At 40.6% G+C, this 17,595-nt stretch overlaps 1 long non-coding RNA gene across 2 annotated transcripts; it reads right to left on the minus strand.

Annotated features, from left to right (window-relative positions):
• Positions 1-2,008: 2,008 nt before the first annotated feature.
• On the minus strand, positions 2,009-2,647 carry LOC121600163. Of its 2 annotated transcripts, none has more exons than XR_006005784.1 (2): positions 2,281-2,647; positions 2,009-2,201 (listed from the first exon to the last, which is right to left on the minus strand). It is a non-coding gene; the product is annotated as an uncharacterized LOC121600163 (long non-coding RNA). The 2 variants fall into 2 exon arrangements; XR_006005785.1 differs by having other exon boundaries at positions 2,009-2,219.
• Positions 2,648-17,595: the final 14,948 nt, after the last annotated feature.

A 17,595-nucleotide genomic window follows, 5' to 3' on the forward strand; every position in this document is an offset into this window, starting at 1 on the left:
CGGTGGTCTGTTCGGTGGTTTCACTGTTTTCTTTCAATATAAAATTTCATTCCCTTCCAATACTTCACTTTCGATCGCACAGCGCACTGATCAACCAGGTGGGGCAAGTTTTCAAAAAACCGAAAATTCTATACCAACCAATTAGCGAAATGAAATTTCCCGCAGGAAAGAATCCTTTTCGCGAATTGTAATCCTATCCATTTCGTTCGATTTTGCTGCACCACTTTGCAGCCGTGCAGTAAGATTTTTAGCCGGATAGATATGTTTCCCCAACGGCAGCTTCGGGCAGCATCGGGAACATTTTTATCAATTACACTGGCCACTGTACTGTCTGTAATAAAAAGCATCTCCGCCCAGCAAATGGGTCCCCTATGCCGAACAAACGTGCCAGCATCGGGTATTGTGTGTTGGTTTTCGAAAATGGGGCAAAAGATAACCTTTTCTTGCGAAAGCAAGAAAGGAATCCATTTCGCAAAACGGAAGCCCTGCCATGGATTAGAAAAGCATAAAACACAATTTATCGATAAACCGGTGCAAGGAGATAAAGGCATTATTTCATATAAAGAGGGTTTTTTTGTTGCCCTCTGCATTTTAAATAAAATAAAGGATATGTAAGATTACCAATAAGATGATTTATTTCTTCACGAAATATTTTAAACGTTTTAAACAATGAAAAGATTACTTTCAAAAGGAACTATTACAAGCCACTGTGATTCCACATTCAACTCACTCGATAACTCGCGTCGTTTTTTAGCTCCTAAACATCCCGGTTGGTGGAAAAATGCATCAAATCAAGTCGAAAACAAACAGTCAACAATGGCAGGTAAACGAAATTAAGTAGCATCGAGCGAGCACTACAGTAATTCATCGCGCTTTGCTTTCCCGGGCGCGCAAACCGCATTTGCCGTGCTAGAATCGTTAGCAAACAGCATCGTTTAACGGTGTGTAAAGCTTCGTTGCAAGGAAATTGGATTACAGATGATGGTTCGAACGTATCGGGAAGAACGAAAAATCTCAACACACACACAGAGTGGACCGGTATGGAGTGGACTCATGAACGTCCGGTTCGAGTCTGCCGGTTTGCGGTTTGGAAATTAGCTTCGAATACGAACAGAAACGACTGTTGACTGTAAAGGACACTTTACAGCTACGATCCCGTCCCCGGCTGCAGTACGCCAATAGCTCGGTAAACAATCGAGAAAATCAAACCGATTGATTGAATGACCTGAGTGCCCGGTGCAGACCTGGGAACTGGGTGCTGGGTAGTGCAATTGTGCTGTTGCTCTTTTATTGCACTGGCTAAAGATTGATTGAGAGTCAGCTGCAATAAAGGTTTGCAGCGAAAGGCATGCATAAAGTGGGGGAGGGTTGTAAATGTTTTGATGCGGAGCGGAGCTAGTACGCCCCTTGAGCGATAGCCTATACCAATTGCTGTGCCATTCAATTGAGCTTTTTGCTGAAGTGGTTCGTAAAAGGGTCGTTTTGGAACTTTGCAACAATGCATTGCTGCAAGTGACAGTATTTATTTATGTATACGCCTCCCCTTGAACGCCTTCAAATCCAACCATTCGCACCATATGTAAGCCAAACCGCAACAGGATAACATCCACTCCCAAAACAAACCTCCCACTCAAGTGTTGTGCCTTATTTTGCCCTTTGAACAAACTGGTCACTGACAAGTGTGATTGATTTTCTTTCCAAACCAATTAAGCTGCTCCCTTTTTTCCAGTGCATTTTATGTGTGGTGCAACTCTGCTGGTAATACTGAACCAACGCAACGGTGGAAAAAAACACTGCTTTGATCTTCAAGGCATTCCTGTCGCAAATGAAGCTAATCAGCAGGGAATCGGGATAGAGGGTGGACAAAACAAGCTGGTCGATGTTTCAGCTGTGAGCAAGCCGAGTATATTATTGTTTTGATCTTTCGACATAAGAGTGTTGCTGCGTTGAGTGTTTCTAATTAGCGTTAGAGAGGGATCGGATTTACATATTTATCTCATCATAATAATTGTTTTTTGTTTTGTGGTGAAGTGTTCTGCACACGGTTCGCCTTTCGATGCATATTTATTCCTTTGATAGTTGAACAAGCTGTGCCGCATTTTATTTGCATTCATCTTTAAGGTGCGTGCTTTTTAACCGCTCGGCTCAAAGTGAGTTGATATATCAGGTGGGCTTATCCAGTGCAATTTGACGTCTAAAAACTAAAATAGGAAGAAAACCTAGTTTGACAGTTAGATCCATAACAAACTGGATGCTTTGATGATTTTTCTATGTACTCACTCCTAACTCTATCCAAAATTTTCACAATTTTACTCGATATCTGAGAACAATCGGTGGTATGTTGAACAGGACCAAAGGATGTATGCGCTGGTACTCTGATAAATTCCTCACTTTTAGTATAAACTCATATTTGGTTCGGTTGGTACACTGCTCCTTGCTTGCTGGCAGAAAGGATTCAATAATTGTTGCCTATGTATCAGATTTGGCGAAAGAAATGTTTTTTGTGGAATCTATAGCCTTCAAATCTTCGTTTTAATCCAAGAACTGGCTGCCACGTAAGTTTTTCTTGCTTCTTTCTTCGTGCTACGCCCGAGAAAAACCACATACAATTTCTGCGAGATTTCGTTTTAACTTCAAGGCATACTAGATTTTGTTATGGAACAAACCATCAAATTGTGTGTCGATATATTGGTGAGAAAGAACACCATAAGCCCACTTGATATATAAGGCCCGATTATTAAACACAAACGGAAATGACACAAGACAAGTGCGTCAATACAAATGGAAAATAGGTATGCATTTTGAAACCGTTCTTGTGACAGACAAGTTTCGTTAAATTTTTTCTTTCGTTAAAGCTGTGTCGATGTGTCAAAATGTTCAAAATCAAAATAAAAAACGTAAACAAGTTTTTTAAGACACGCTCGTTTATCAAGCTAACAATCCTTGTTTAAAACATCGAAGTTTTCTTGATGATTGATTTTCTCCCACTTCGTAAGTGACGATAGCAGAAGTGAAGAAGAAACAACGGTAGATCTGGCAAAACAACGCTGATTGCTGTATTTGTGTCGACACGTTACAGCTTTGTAACCAAGCGTAATTACTTACTAATTACTTAAGTTAAGCATGCGGATCATTTGCGCAAACCGTGTTATACATGTTTCATTTCGTGGTTGTTAATTGTAGATTTAAGAAAGATTGTCGTGTGTCGAAGGAAATTTTCCTTGACATTCTGGCGGAGATCGAGCCCTCTGAGTATTTTTTATTCTTAAAAGTGTATGCAGTATTAGATGTGATAATTACATGTGCCTATGCTGTTGGTTGTTGAAGCAGTCGCTCACTGAAGAATCCTGGAATCCTTTGCTGTTGAACGCAAACCGAGTACATGAGCTCTTCATCTTTCGACTACCATCGAATAACAACAGAGGAAGGAAATAACAGTAGCTTCTTAAGCCAAAACAGCAGCACGTTACCGGTATCTCCAGCATATCGTCATTTGTAAGGATATGGCAGTACACATATTTTTGTTTAAAATGATGAAATTTGATTATTTCTGAAATAAAATACTTACATTTTGCCGTGAAAGCAACAGCAAGAATTCTGTTGTTGTGTTATGTCGGTCAAACAATCTGAGATTGTCGCCTTTCCGTGACAAAAAGGTGACGGAAAGCAATTTGACAGTTTTGGATTTCCGTTTGTGTTTCATAATACATATCTTGGCAGTGTGCTTGTGAGTTTGTGTTTCGTCAAATAATATTTTTCCAACACACAACACAAACGGCTGTCATAATACAAATCTTCCGATTTTGACAACTTGTCTTTACAATTTGTGTTTAATAATCGGGCCTATACACTCACTTTGGCTCGGCTACATGAGGTGAAATATACAGCGTAACCGTATTAATACACGATGCGCAATCTCAGATTGCGCATATATTCGGTTTATCAAAATATAAGTCAATTCGCGTAGCCAACCCTGATCTATATACGTCATTTCCATACAATTTCAGATTGCGCCAAGATTGCGCATAAATTTTCAAGATTATATGTCCGAGATGTATATATTTTTTTGACAGATAAATATATCAAACCGATCCGTTTGACAGATAAATATTTGCGCAATCTAAGATTGCGCATCGTTTATTGATACGGTAATGAACTATTTGACAGGTGAAATATCTGACGGATAAAGCCACACAGCAACGAGCTGATGTGCAATGTAAACAAATAACGTGCACAAAATCGTAACTAAATCCATTGCATAACTTCAATATTGAGCAGGGTAAGTGTACCAATTATGGCTATAATATGTCATCAGGATACCGATTTTACCCCTGTAAAAATAAATACTGAGAAAAATTTCAAAAGTTTTTATGTTTTCTTGTGGCCAACAATGTGTAGAAGACGAGTGTATTTTTTATTTTCACTCAATGTTTATTAAAATACTTGAAAAATGCAATTATAAATTGCATCTTAAGGTACCAATTATGGCTATAGTGTTCCTTCAGCAATTCGCCATAGCTGTACCAATTGTGGCTGTATGATAAATCTCGTGGATATTTACACAAAAAATTACTTTGTGACATTGTTCAAACTCAAACCAAGGAATAAGCAGTTCACTGCACCAATATAATTATATATTATATAACCACCATTAAATACGTAAAATTAACAATTTAAGATATCCGTTTTCTATCACTGGTTGTATTGATATTCACGCTCAATTAATCTCACAATTGATGAGGCTAATCCTTCACACATTTTACTTTCTTACATATTTCTAATGACACCGTGCTTGGGCACACTTTATATCACCTGTCAATCTTTCATATCACCTAGAAGCTACACCGAAGCCAGCTACCGTTTCGGTGCGATACGAACATGAGCACAAATCAGGCTGGTCTGTTGGAATGTGTTCAAATGACGAATCATAGCCATAGTTCAAATATCATCTGGCCAAGATACTTCCAGTCAAGACTAGTATTAACTATCGATCAGGGAAAAACAATAGCGCATTTGGCAATATGGCGACACGAGCGGCTTCAGATTTCGCTTTCTTCGTATGAAAGTCATTCAAGGCTGTATTATTTTGGTGAACACTTTATATTGCGAAAATAACAACGAAAAACCCCGATTTGTTCACTTATAAACTACGCGGCACGACAAAAACGACAGTTGTCAACAAAGCATCCATAGCATACTACGATATTTGGTACACCAAACGTTAGTTGTACCAATTACGGACGTAGGGGAAAGCGGGGCAAAATGGGTATGTTAAGCAGTTTACTGAATATTCCTTTGAATATGCCACAAAACAAAAATTTTCTTTCATTATTGTATGCCTCCACCCTTTATCTATGGATTACAATTGCCAATTAGAATGAAAACAACTTAAAACCATGAAAACAGTGCAAAATAAAAGTTGATGTTTTGCGAGCAGTTATTTTGACACGTGGGGTAAAATGGGCATAGCCCTGGGGCAAAATGGGCATATGTAAACAAACTGTGAAACGTCAAAACACTGGGGCAATATGGGCCACAACAACTGCGCTTAGGTAATGGTCTATGCTTTTGCGCACGTTTCGTCAAATGTATTTTCGTTCTATCTTTTGTTTTGCTGGTCAGGAAAGCCCTAAAAATTCTTCCAAAAATAAGTTATTAAAATTAAAACAGTTTTTACACGTTTAAATCTACAAAATCGAATCTTTTGAAGCTGTGTCTGTTATCATTATTGAGGCGACAAATACAACACCATAGCCTCACCAAGCGCCGTATGTCAAAAGCATCTGCCCATTTTGCCCCAAGCGTGACTGCCCATTTTGCCCCAAGTGGAGCATGTTTGTATTTTTTGTTATATTAGTAAAAATACGCATTCAATCGCCTTACTTTCTTCAGACCAATTGTATAGAAATATCATATCTTCTAAAATATATCATGTAAAACTTCAACGCATCCCTGTAACACTGGTTTAAGCTTATTTTCGAGGTAGCAAAAATGATTTTGCTGCTAAACCTTATTTTGAATTTTTCTTGGTTATTTGTTATGTAAGGGTTATGAAACTTACATGGTGTACATAGAACACACTAATGAATACATTTTGAGCATTGGAAAGTATCTTTGTAGTCAAATAATGCTTAAATACAGGGTGCCCATTTTGCCCCACATGCCCATTTTGCCCAGCTTTCCCCTACAGGAAAAAGGCATATTTTCGATGAAACAATGGTGAATTTTGATAAGAAGTCGTTAAATAATTAATATTTTGCACCAAAATGATGATTTTGAGATAAAATTATGGTTAGGTGTTTGAAAATCGCTAATATCCTGCAGTGCTGCTCTTAGCAAAATGGTAAGAGATACCAAAGATCTTGGCAACACAATCCAAAAGGGTGATATTTAACAAACGGAAGTGAGCATTACGGAACTAATGAAGCACAAATATGTTAAAATGTTCATATTTGAAATGAAAAATCCTTCCGTAGTTTTAAAATGCAAATGACTGTTTTAGCACGAAAATAGCGTTCGGTATAGCCACAATTGGTACGCTTACCCGCTTACTTCGTCAATTTTCAGTTAACAGTTTATAATTTCTTGCAATTAGGGAATGTTCTGCTTAAGAAAATATAATTTTTAAGTGAATTTCGAAAGCGGATGTTGTGTCTCTCCCATCCCTTTAGCTGTACCTGTCACATATTTCACCTGGCAAATAGTTCATTTCGTTGTATGTTTCACCTCATGTAGCCGCGTGGTAATACTTTTTATTTTTTACATATGGTATACCATGACAAGCATGGTACAAAACAGGAGCAGCTGTTTAAAAGAATAGGTAAGGAATAGTTAGTCAAACAATCTTTGTTTAAAGCGTACTAACCAACTTCTTCTGTGCCAATTCAACAGTAGAAATTTCATTACCCTAATAGATCAACTAATCAAATATAGTTTCATCTTTATTTATGCAATCGAGACATTCATAATGCTCCATACACGCGTGTGCACCCCCACACTACATCAAACGTGAGCAGGATGTTTGTCATGGAAAAAGAAAATCGTATATTTACCACGTTGAAATGAATCTCGAGCGAATGGGCGCTCCTATGCACATCGTGCGCCCTCGCTGCAACAACCGTACCATAATTTATGAAACTTTTATTTCCCCCGTTTACTGCTCTATATCTCCCTTCCCACCCTTTACTTTCACTCCTGATCTTTCGCTTCCTAAACACACACATTCACCCATGCCACACAGATCTGCAGAAAGGCGAGATAGGAAAACGTCCTCCGCATTCCCATTGTTTGTGCGTTCCTGTTTATTGCATCGTTCGTTTGCAGTCTAATGAAATGCTGCTATTATGCGCTGCACTAGGAGCTGGGAAGGGGGTGGTGTTTATTTACTTTACGAGCACGAGGTTTGCACTGCTGGCAAACTTTTTGCCGACCATATGGTTTCCTAGCGCCTGCATTACTTACCATTTGAATACCGAAGTGTATAGCTACGCCGCTGTTAAGGGCAAGGGAAGAATATTGTTTTGAGTTTACATTTTTGTTTATAGTAACAAGCAAAACTTACAGGCACATTGAAACTTTACTCTTTTGTTGCCTTCAAAACCTTCAAAACTGATTTACACAATTCTATTGAAACGTTTCCCCTTTGCTATCGGCGCACAAAACATTAAGTCCACCATTACGCTTTAACCATGTTAAAGCTTGTTTGATCATCACAATTCACCTTCCCGTGTGCGTTTTGTGTATTTATTTTTTTTCCTCGCAAAGCACCACCGTAATACAGCATAATACAGCTCCTCTGACCAACCTACTAAGCCCACTCGACACATGCCACCAACCGACGCGTCGTGCATGCGTTGCACCAATGAAGCGTTACGGCGCGTTGCGTTTGCCACGTTCTGCTCCACCGCGGCATGAAATTCGAGCTAGCCCATTGGACGACTTCCAACCAACCTCGTGCAAATAGAAACAAACGCGCGTACAGTCTCCACTGCGCGAATGATGGTAAAAAGCGCGTAGCTTTGATTGAAGGGTAGCTTGTTATTGTGCTTGTGAATGGGGCTACCGTTCACTGGCGTTCTGTTATCAGCCCTGTTAGCTGTTTGTAAATGAAAATGTGAAAATAAAGCACGCCGGAATGGTTTGCTTGGGTGGTATAGTTTTCCGAGAAAATAGATTTAAACTTTGCACGGGGAGGATGTACTGGTTTCATAGGAACTGTGCCATGATTTGTGCAATTTATTAGACTCTAATAGCCATCAACGTAATTAAACATTGCACCGTGTCGATGCGTATTATTTGCTATGCATGCCAAATCAATCATGAAAGACCAGCGTCACACAGCACTGCTTGCTGCGCTCCGGTCCTGTGGTATGCTGTTTGCTCCTGGGTAAGCTTGCACAGTCCGCCACCCGGCTAGTGGCTGCGGCAAGAATGCTGAAAGGTGACCACCACCACGCTGCAGGACACACGGAATGTGACAGGCAAAAATTCCACAGAATCAAAGCCATATATGAGTGTGTGTGTGTGTGTGTGTGTGTGTGTGTGTGTGTGTGTGTGTGTGTGTGTGTGTGTGTGTGTGTGTGTGTGTGTGTGTGTGTGTGTGTGTGTGTGTGTGTGTTTGTGCAGCGTATCCTAACGAATGGAATTTAATCCACATATGACTCATGGGAATGTTCTCGCAATGAACTTATGGACGCGCTAGGTGGGAATGAAGCATAGCATAATGCATAAGCAGCATGGTGCAACGTCCAATTTTGGTACACTGGTGTGAAGCAGGAGTATCTTTTGTAAAATAACACTATATGGTTCACCGTGATCACTATTTGAATCACTGATTTGATGAAAGCAATCATTTATTTCATCGTAAATATTCATCCGACGTAACGCAATTGTCCCATACATATTGTTAAACGTATTCAACCACATTCCTAAGCTGTAGTAGAAATGCTTATTTTCAGCATGTACATTAACGTGTAGTTTGAACATAATTTCCTTTGATGCTTGTTCAACCTAAAGAAACAACAACAAAACAACGGGAAGCAGCATTCCGGATGCTGCGTTACTTTATCGATTAAACAATCTGCATCGTATCACGTGCCTGTTTGAACAGCAGCTTCTGTTCGTGATTGTACTCCTGGGAAATGCCGATTGATGCCGCCGGCTACCCACACCGCAATGATCGGTGGTAAGTGCGGGAGCTGCAACCCGGAGACAAAGTGATGAGCGAAACTTCCCTCGTGAAACTCGATAAAAAGGTGTACATTTTAAGGAAGTTTGCAGGGATCCGAAGTACACAGCCTGCAGGCATCATTAACGCAAATTTTAAAGCTTTTGTAAAAGGATAAAGTATAGCGACTGTGTTGGCGGGGGATGCGAATGTGATTCCTAGAACGGGGTGAATAATGGCATACTTTGTAAAAACTGATAATTATAGACACAATTATTGCAACAAACTAAACATTAGCAAACTCGATGTATCGTACACGTTCAGCAAAGCTTTTGTATCGATTTCCAGAACTTCCATTTAATGGTCTGCTTTTGTTAGAACCTTACAGCATACAGCTTTTCCAGCGAAATATCTACCAGCAGCGAAACTTCCCCATAGCAACGGAACGGATCATTCGACGGCCAGTTAATTACTGACCGAAATTGACATGTTTGACTTTCAGCTCAGTTGACATGGCTTAATTAGTGGTCGTAAGGGATGGTACGGTCTTGCCAGCCGCCGGACAAAGCACTGACAGAGGGAGTGCTTATGCTTCAGCTAAAAAGTATCCATGAACAACAAATGAACTTCCTGTGGTAGATGTTTGCTGTTTGTTTACAAAACATACAAAATTTAATAAAATATTCCCCAGAAATTCTTATCTACCTGCAATTGGTAACGAATAGCACCAGAACAGAGCCCACAGCACTTGCAAATGTTTCATACACTTACACATAAACCATGTTAGCTTACGGAGTTGGTGCAGCATTCCTTCGATACATCTTTCCCGGCACAACTTCATACCAGCCCGAATGTGGGAAAGGTGGTGACGACGGATTAAATTAACGCTGTCTGGCTGGGCGAAGATATGCAAAGTGAGTTAGACGCTTTGCTTTGCTGACAGCAAAGCGCAAACACAGGCTGACCACCGGAAGAGTACACAACACAGCATATATTACCAGTGCACTGTCCACACAGCGTCCTGGTAGTCTTGTACCGATAGCGAAATTACCATTTTACGTACTAGAATAACTTCAACCTAACGCATTGAACCATCGTGCGCTTATGTTGTTTCGATATTGAAGCATAACTTTAACCTTCTAGCTCCCGTACCAACCGGCAAATTGTAAAAAAGAGGACAAGATACGACGTTTAAACTATGATACGGTGTTTAGAATCGTTTTGGGCAGACGACCAATCCCACCGAGATGCAAGCAGCTATGTATGAATGGGTAATAGTGCGTAAGGGCACTATCCCGTTATATTTTTTGGGAACACAGTAGCGCCCTTCTGTGAGTCCAAAACTACGGACAAAATTGTTCCCAAAAGAAACATCAACTAGAGCAGCTATCAAGCAAGAAAAAACATCATTTTTTGATTGCACAAGTGAGCTCCATTACTGATTCTGACCTCAAACCCCCAAGCTGGAAACTTTCTAATCAGTATCCCATCTACTTCAAAGGGCATGATGAAATGATTCCTAAAAGGAATCATCCTACAGGTCCTACAGGTCGGGTCTGTTGTAAGAATCATCACCCTCCAATGCAGCCCGGTGTTTTCCGGCATGCACCGGTATCGGAATAATACCCGAAACTGCTTCCGAAACTTCTGCCACGCTTTCATCGTGCATCGTTGCAGTAAACGTAATTGATTAGTTGCGTGATTCGGATCAATTTGTGCATGAATTAAACACCGTTCGCTGAAGTATAAAGGTTACACCTTACTAATCGTTGATTTATGCTGAAGAGGAGAGAAAAAAAGGCACACGAGACTTATTAAGTATACGCTTTATTTTTTTTTGGTTCTTAAACTGTAAGCTGAAAAAGTAAATAATTATAATCAGCAGCGTTTGCCTGTAATCAAGCAGCCGAGTTGATCCGAACGGTGGCAATGCAAGCCAAAGTACTGTGCAAATGGAGCAAAGTCTATTAAACGTTTCCGGTTTCCGATTCGGATAAAAATAAGTGCCATTATTGTTATGCTTCGATCGATTCAATATTTGATAGCATTTATTACCGATTTAGATCGCGTTATAATCGTGATGTGGGATGTACCGGGATGTAATTTTCATAAGTGGAATAAAATCAACCTTTTTTGTGATGAAGGCGCCTGGTCGATGAAGAAGTATGATCGTTTAGAACGAAGTAAATTGAAACATAAATCACGTTTCGATAAGATAAAACCCCTTAAAAAATGCTTTGAATCCATCCACCGCAAAATCTATACACTTTCGACCGGTATGACAGCCTATTGCACACCACAAAGTACAATTCAGAAAGACCAACAACCATCCTGCAGCATGCAATTTTCCTACGAAACAGTGTCATGGATGCAACATTGGAAGCGCGTTGCAAGCTATACCGTCATTGAAGCGACCAACATGCTGCCAATGATTGGCCAATCAGCTCACTAAAGAGCAGGTGCCATGAATAATGATTATAATTGCAAATTAAATGGACATAAGGTTTCATTTGCCGTCGCTTGTCATCAGTACTCAGGCCAATGGGAAGCAGAGGTGGTCATGATTAGCTACTAAAGGATGGAAGTGCTTCGAAACGATGTGTATTTTTGTTCAGTTTTATGTTTTTTTGAAAAGAAAATTCATGTTCAAACACGACGTGTATTTGGTGCTTAAAGTGTTTCTTCTCAGCATTCCCGCTGATACTTCTCGGGTAAAAGTGAAAAGAATAGCTATTCATAAAAATAAAAGAGTGAATAAACTTTTACGATTATTATTGGTGTAGCGGGCAGCATTTGCAGTGAAGCAGGCACGTGCCCCATTTTCGTACTAATAATAGCCACAACCTGCTTTTGACAATTGGGATCAATAAAAAAGGAATCATGCTCAAGACCTATTGAAAAAGCGGGGGAACCAAATATCGCCAATAATGGAGGGTCATGGCTTTGACACCGTAGGGATGAAAAGGTAATGCGAAATATGGTACAATTGTTACCATGCACACTCAATCTTTGTTAGCGATTTGGAAGCGGAGATTTGTAAAATTGTATAAAATCTAAGCTTCAGTCGCGCTAGTGAATGTGTTTCGCTTACCGTTGGCACGTTTTCGATGGGGATCAATTTGAGCTTCAATCAATCTAGCCAATTGTTTCCGGTTCCTTGAATTGCAATTGTGTTAAGGTTGTAAATGCTGCTTTGAAATTGAAGCAATTAAAAACAATTTATTAGCAACGAGAGACACTTCCATCAACATTCAACCACATTCAAACGCAAGCCTTTTCGAGCGAAACATTAATTACATGTCATTTACAACTGTTGCCGGAGCCGAGATTCTGGCGCTGGCAAATCATTTTTACTCTCATCCCTTCATCCTACACCTTGCCAACTCCGTCATAAGCGCTCAAACTGTCCGAAGGAAAACAGATCTGCTATCAATAACTCGCACGCCCGAGGCAGCGTTCTACAGCTCGGTTCGCTAGGCGAACGCGAAGGAATTAAAAGGAACACCGATGCTTGCTCGGTCTCGGGCAACCTTTCACACATCAGTCGGCCTCGTGCGGTGGTAGCTTGTAGGCACATTCCATTCCAACAGCACACAGCTGAGCGTTAAGTAATGAACGTGCAAGTATTTGTACAGGGCTGATTAAAGTAGCGTGCCACAAGGGAGGGGAGCCAAGCAAACACGAAGCCATTGGGAAAGACAAATCCTTCACCTACACACGCACACATATACATACAGACAAAAGATGAAACCGTTCGTGAGCAGAATCTACAAAGGCGGGAGCAAATTTCCCAATTCCCGAGCAAGAGGCCACACCAAGTAAAAAAGAAAAGAAAACAACAGGCCGCACGTTGCGTCGTGCCAAAAATGGTACGAACCCGCCCCGACGCGGCAACCATGTAAGGAATCGTAATTAATTAATGAGCCAAATAGCGCCCTCGGGTGGTAATATGCCACCGTGTTTGTTTGCGCTCTCTGTTCGCTCTTTTTTTTTAATGTATCCACATCTCTACCTTGTGTGTGTTTTTGTTTGCGTCGATTTCTTCGGCTGGAAGTGAAATTTTCTTCTTGCTTTCGGTTGTACATTTTCGTAGTTAACAGCGGAAGGGTTTATTTGCATTTTTTTGTAGCACAATCGATGACACATTTCGTGCATTGAATATTATGGCGACTGTTGTGAAAGTTGAAAGCATGGTGGAAAGCGGGGGCTGGAATTGGAAATCGGATTATAATTTACGGTGGCAACGTTTAACGATCAATCACTGAATTGAACTGCTGTGATTGATCAATTGAGGTGTGTTTGTGCCATTGTTTTGCACTTAAATACTGAAGTCATATAATTCCACTTAACTTCTGATTGTGATGAGCTTGAAAAGTTAATAACCCTGCCTTGCCACCTGTTTTTCCCCCTTTAGTATTAACTACACTTCATTCTTCTCCATTCTTCTACTCCTTCACTCTCACCACAATCCATTTTGCCTTCATTTTAGGTTCAACATACCAGTACAGTGGATTACACAGCGCCAAAGCGAAACGGAAAACAGATGGAATCGTTTGTTATTCCCCCCGTCAGGCCGGTGGTTCCCAAAATCATCGCTAGCTTGCATTGCACCAAACTCAGCATGTCTTTTTTGGGCGTGCTGAAAAGCTCCTTGCACAGTCAAGCCGTTCCTGCCGTGGCCATGCAAAAAGCCACATGCAAATTATTCCACACAAACTTATGCACAATTACTTCCTGCCAGCTCTGCCTGCCATTTACGTGTACCGATCTTATCCACTTCTGTTCCTGTGCCTTGTATTTTACACTACTTTCCACATTTCCACCAGTAACGCTTTACTGTACCGTGACGTTTGCCTGCCTATAGACTGCTGCAAGCTCCCATGCGCTGCCGGGAGTCTGTTTGGAAGGAATCTGGGTGTGTATTTTTTACTTTAACTATTTACCTCAATAGTTTACCTCCTGCCTGCCATGGTGTAACAAAGTACCGAGTGAATGCAACGGTTGTACCAATACACTGCTCTTCACGAGACTGTCCGCTTCATGCACACGTACTTTGCGTGCGCCGACTCATCGTTTGTTGATGTCGTCGTCGTTGTCGTCGTCGACGTCAGTGTTTTTGCCATTTGGGTACAAAATTAAACACTCCTTTTTGCACCCAACCAGCCCGCTCGAGCCTGCTCACCGCCGGATTCTATCATAATTTTACTCCCCTACAAAACCCCACTGGTGGAGTGCTCATTTGAACTGAAAGACCACACTCATTCCACTCACACACGATTCGCTTGCTGCAAAAGGGAACGGTTTCCACCTACCGGATGCTGCCAGAAATTATGGCTTCCGGATAAAGGATTATAGCCGATTATAACTTTTCCGCCAGCGTGAGAGCATTTTTAATTTCGGTGCTCTGCTTGCGGTGCGCGCCTGCCCGCGCGGAGTACATTCCAACACTCCGCCCGGGTTCTTTAAACAATCTAAACGAGCAGGAATTTGGCGTCACCTTCCCGGCAAAGCAAGCCCTCGCTTGCAGGCGTTCCCTGCGTTCACGCGGGCAGGGAAGGTGTGCAAAGAATCGGTACGGTTTAATCTACATTTAATTTGTCAACCAGCCGCAACCAGCGGCGGTGGGGTTTTGTGCGATACCGCGGGCGAGATGCGCCGCTGCGGGAGAGCGTGAACATAATATTTGCGCAACATATTACGAAGAATTATTATGTGTGTGTTGCAAGTTTTAATGCCGCTGCTTCGAGCAAAGAGCTTGTGAGCTCGTGCATGGGCAAACAAAGTGCGAACGGGTTAACGTACGGTCGGTGTTGATCGATGTAAATCAAACAGGTGGAGCCTTTTTTGCCGGCAATCATTATGGAAAATAAATACATGAGTTTTATACGTTTACTCACGCGTTAATTGGAAGTAGATTTTTTTTGATTTACCTTCCCGTTCTTGTGATTCATGCATTCTTTATTTGTATTTATTTCTTAGATGTACATTATTCATTAATTTTAATTTAGTATATTACATCCATACCGGAGATTCCTTAACGCGATTTTTTGTTGATTTTTATTGCACTTGGCATTGTTTACACTACTCTTGTTTTTAAATTAGCTAGAATATATTGATGGAGGAAAAATAAAAAACCTTTTAATTTGGCTCCTTTTTCTATACTATGCACTAGCTTATTCTGTTATAGACTATACTAAGCGAACTAATTCAAATTGAAAATAGCAATTAGAGAGAAAAAAAAGGTAGTATTTACAATTAGAAGTATCATTTTAGATGAGGTTTTATAGGGTACGTATGCTACTTTGCATTTAAATCGATATTTCATATTGAGTTTTTCTATAAACTCGCTAATCTTGTCAATTTTAACAATTCTTTGAATAATGCATGTATTGTACCAAGGCGAGAGATTTAGTATTCGTTTTAAAAATTTGTTTTGAATTATCTGCATTTCTTATATATATGTTGTTGCACTGTTTCTCGATATTGGTGAAACATAGGTTTCCCATGTATTGCTTGTGAAAAACACTTTGTGGCATGTGTGCAGAAAACCAAGATTGTGGTTTAGTTTATATTCAATTATATCGATTTTACGAGCAACACTTTAGTCGCAAAACGTCTGAAATTTTTTACTTATTGTTTGTATTTTACAATTTTTGCAGAAAAATAAAAGGCAACGATAAACAAACCAAACCTAAACTTATTGAGTAGGATATATAATAAAATGTACTAAATAAAAACCTGAGATAAAGGAGAGAGAAAAACATAATGAATACATAAACAAAAAAATGAGTAAAAGAGAAATTGAGATGAGAGGAGAAGTGTTAAAATATATTTTTACCCCTTTTCAGAGAATTTTTTTAGAAGAGGTATTTTTATTTTTAAATCAATCATTTCAATTAAAAACGCATCGGTTTTCCTTATATCCGCTACTTGTGCAAAAGGATTTACCACTTCAAATAGCTTGTGGTGAAAACATTCGCAGTCAACAGAGAGAAAAAACTTTAAATTTCCTTTACCGTAGTTGCTTTTCACGAGTCTACTGCAAACCTACAGCCCACCGCACTTCGAGCGTAAAAAGCACCCATGTAAACCGACCCCAACTACATCGGAACAATCTACCGTATACATAAATAAAACCAACTACCATCCCATTCTCTAATTCTTCTACACCAAGCATTCCACCCATCCTACAGGGATGTCCTGCACGCCTCCTGCAATAACACAACCCAAATCATTTTTACATTCGCGTTCGGTTGACAACGCGGCGATACAGTTCCATCATCACATCCGTGACGGTTTCACACGGCGTGGAGCGTCTGTGAGCCCAAGTCCCCGGTTTAGCTTTAGCTCGGCTCATGATGGTGCGCTTCTCACGCGCGCGTGACGCGACCATATCCTGTGCGCCCGGTTCGATTAATCGTACCGAGTTCCTCTCCACCTCCCTGGGGACCATGCTGCGGCAAGGGCGAATCGAACCCGCACGTAACAAAATAAAGCCCTCCCTAATCGGCTTAAATCGATCCTCGGGGGCGTCAGCGATGCTGCCGGACCGCCGGTAATCGGTACAGTCCGGTCCCGGGCTGCCTGCGATGCCGACGACGGCGACAACGGCGGCTAATGCTTTATGCTGGATTTTATCATGGTATCGCAAAATTCACATTCATTTCGTAGACCCCCATATCCCTCTCTCTCTCTCTCTGCGCACATGAACGTCAGCGTGTGACTGCCAGTATAGAACGCTACGGTACTTACGATGAACTGCGGGACGAAGATTTACGTCTCATATGGGCTTATATGCTGGGGCGCCTTTCGCGAGGGACAGTTCTAGGCTAGAGCCCGTTTGCAACAAAATACTCAACTGACCTGCTACATGCTACAGTGTTCAATTACACTTTCCAGCAGCAATGTGGCCTAAACTATGCTTAAACACGACACCGATGCCGGAAGTAATGGTTGTTTTACACTATTATAAAGTTTACTATTTTATGAACACGTCATGCTTGTCAACCAGGTCCTAACAACTCTCCGGGGGATCTTAAAAGTGGAATTTTCCTTAATAATTTATTGCGTTTTTTCTCTATTTACTTTCAGTATTCAATGCATGAATCCTTTCTATCTAGAAACTGGTAAGCTTTTTAGTTGAAGCTCAAGAGCTGACAAATAGTTTCAAATTAAAAAGTACAATTTTCCTCCAAACAGTAACTTTGATCGAAAACAATTGAAGATTAATGTTCTTAAATTAACTCCCCTTATTTTGTTTTCCTGTTGCGATCATATCGTTTGGGTTTTAGTTAACTGTAATGATTAAATCTTACGCATGACTTACATTTGTATTTTGTTTCAACTGCTTCTATCTAGATAAAGTGGGGTTTTCTTTGCTTTTCTCGTGATAAAAACTCCACTCCAGTCAATTCCTCCACTCCCATGCA

Source organism: Anopheles merus, chromosome 3L, assembly GCF_017562075.2.
Source record: "Anopheles merus strain MAF chromosome 3L, AmerM5.1, whole genome shotgun sequence".
NCBI lineage: Eukaryota > Metazoa > Arthropoda > Insecta > Diptera > Culicidae > Anopheles > Anopheles merus.